This window comes from Gossypium hirsutum, chromosome A10 (assembly GCF_007990345.1).
Source record: "Gossypium hirsutum isolate 1008001.06 chromosome A10, Gossypium_hirsutum_v2.1, whole genome shotgun sequence".
In the NCBI taxonomy this organism is placed as follows: Eukaryota; Viridiplantae; Streptophyta; class Magnoliopsida; order Malvales; family Malvaceae; genus Gossypium; species Gossypium hirsutum.
The window spans coordinates 75,184,987-75,188,014 of NC_053433.1; the positions used below are offsets into that span (position 1 = coordinate 75,184,987).

A 3,028-nucleotide genomic window follows, 5' to 3' on the forward strand; every position below is an offset into this window, starting at 1 on the left:
TAAAATTATAAAAGGATATCCAAATATTTAGTCCAACGAAAAAATCATACCCAGCACGGTAGTGCACGATTTCCCGAATTCCCAAATATTGGATATTGCCTTATTTCAGAATTTTTGACTGATAAGAAAAATTGGAAATTAGTTCAAAACACATTTATTTGTTTTAAAATAAGATGAAATACTTAATGTATTGTAACGAAACATTCGTATAGAAAATGATTAATAAACATGAGATAATATGCACACATAAAGTACAATAAACCACAATTAATAAATCCAACAATTAAATACAACTATTCTATGTAAAATGTAACCAAATTCTTAATCATGGATGGAGAACAATTGATATAACAAATAAAACAATGAATAAACAATATACAACAACAACAAATATGGCACAATATAAAACAATCCCCAAAACATGTACAAAATAAAATGGAAATTAGAAGTCAATGTGGTATAAGACATTTTCAAAATAATGATGAATTAATGAACACATAATATACATAATATATAAGTTGACAAATTTGCATAAAAACTAGGGATATATAATTATTGAAATAAATATTATAGAATAAAATGTTTGAATCAAATAAAATGCAAAATATTTTAAACATAAATTTATTTAAAAATTGACAATATACACGATAACTTAAATAATATATAAAATATGAAAGAATAATAAAAATACATGATAAGATATAATACACATAATAGATTCACAAAACATGCATATATAGATATATTTAGGAATAATTATTTGTAAAAATAGCGTGAAATTAATAATGCATATAAAATTAAGTTAGTCTATAAATTGTATACATACCATTATACATAAAAACATTTAAATGAGATACTATATAAAATATTAGAATAACATAATATAAAGAAGAATTCTAAAATAATAATTTTATAAATACAAAAATGAAATTCCTAAATAATTTTACATATACATAAAAAACATTAGATGAATCTTAAAACAACGAATATTTTAAATAAAAATTCCATTAAAATAATATATGTACAAATATACACAAATAATATTTAAACAAAACTCTATGTAAATAGTTAAAATAATATAATATAGATACAAATCTCAAGAAAATGATTTTATAAAATAAGGTATTAAAATAATTTGACACACATATAAAAAACTAAATGGATTTTCAAAATTCATAATGAGTAGAAGATTCAATAATATAAGTATGAGTATATAAGAAATTTGAATCAATTACTATGTCAAATGTTAAAATTTTGTGATATGAAAAAAACTTTGATATAATCATACAAAATAAAAAAAATCAACACATAAATAAAAGTGTTAAATGAATTTTAAAATAATAAGTCATACAAATACAAACTTAATTAAAATTGAATTAAAATAAAGGGGAAATTTAAGTCACTTGAAATTAAAAAGGACCAGCATGCCACGCATGTGAATACTTAGGGATCAAATCTGGCAATATTCTCGATCCCAAAACGCAGCACTTAGGTGTGGATTAAACTGACTTCACTCGCAAATTACAGGGATAAATTAAACACAAAGGAAAAAAAAACAAATAAAACCCAATTAAACTATAACGCAAAATAAAAGGACTTAAGGTGAAAATATCCCTCCCAGACCTAACACGCGGATCTTGGCCATGCGTGGGTCGGGTCATCGGGTGATAGCCACCATACGGCGTCGTATTTAGACCATTAAAGTTGGTCAAAACGACGCCGCTTCCAGTCCTTTATATGGACTAAATCAGCCGAATCAACATGACTCCTTTCTGTTCATTTTTCAAATCCCTAATCCCCCTTCCTAATCGCCGATTCATCTCCACCAGATGGTGCTCTTCGAGTCTGGAGGAATTTCAACCCTGAAATCTTTCCTCAGCTTAGATTTCAACGAAGAAAGGAGAAGAAATCCATGGCCTGTTTGCACGGTAAGGTTTTTCTTTACCTTCTTTTTTTTTTTTAAAATCAAAAATAGATCCAACCATGAATCATTCAAGAAAATAAATCGAATAAAGGAAAAAACTAAAAAAAACTTAAATCGGAGATCACCTCTAAATCTTGATTGATTTCTCTCTATTTGATTGGTATGCGTATAGTGTGCGTAAAAAATACAGAGTACAAGTGATGGCCTTTTATAGCCTAAATTTACAGAGTAAAGAACAAAAAGTAAAATATTTTCCTACTGTCATTTTGCACATTCTACTCTTTTGTATTCTTTTGTAGAAACGGCCGTACAGAGGAGTGGGGAGAGGCGCACGTGAAAGAGGCCGTGCGGGGAAACTGCTCGTGGGAGCCCGACCCCTGGCACTGTTCTGGCATGTTCCAGAAGCTTCTGGTGTTCTCGGCTGCTGAGATTCCTTTCGGGTTTGGGCCTTTTATAAATTGGGCTAGGGATTTTGGGTATTGTCCTGGTCTTTGAGCTTAAGTATATGTTTGGGCTGTTCGGGTATTAGGCCAAATGTAATTGGGTTGGATTTGTTTTTTATATTTGGGTTAGTATAAGTTTGGTATTTATTGAAGGTTGTAAGTGGACGATTTGGGCTATTTTAATTTTGGACTCTATTTTAACTTATTTGGGTTTATTTATTTGCCTTATTTATTTATTGTAAATAAATTAAGTGGGCCCGGGCAAAATGGGTTAGCTACATTTAGTATTGCTTCTCAAGTAGTTTTTTTTTTTTTTTTTTTTTAATTTTGTTCTTTATATGGATTCTTAGTTCAATTTGTTGCAAGAGGAGGATGGTGAGTTAGTGGTGGAGGCGAATGAGGGGCAGGAGGATATTGACTATGATATTTGCTTTGTGGGTCAATTTGTTTCAATTAACTAAAAGAAAAAGGAGGAATTAATTAAATTAAGCAATTTTCTTTATTAGCAACTGTAGAGAAGTTGCAAAATATTGAAGATGGGAATAAGTTGAAATAGTTAGCTTAGCTGGTTATGATTATGCTACAAATAGTTACAATATATTAAGCTTATGTTGAATTGTTATCTCAATGTCAAGTCCATATTGCCAACTCCTACTATTCC

The 3,028-nt window shown here is 28.9% G+C and overlaps 1 long non-coding RNA gene across 1 annotated transcript; it reads left to right on the forward strand.

The window, feature by feature from the left end:
- The first annotated feature begins 1,223 nt into the window (after positions 1 to 1,223).
- On the forward strand, positions 1,224 to 2,572 carry LOC107896950 (uncharacterized). The gene is made up of 2 exons (XR_001683964.2): positions 1,224 to 1,928; positions 2,224 to 2,572. It is a non-coding gene; the product is annotated as an uncharacterized lncRNA (long non-coding RNA).
- The last annotated feature ends 456 nt before the right edge of the window (positions 2,573 to 3,028 follow it).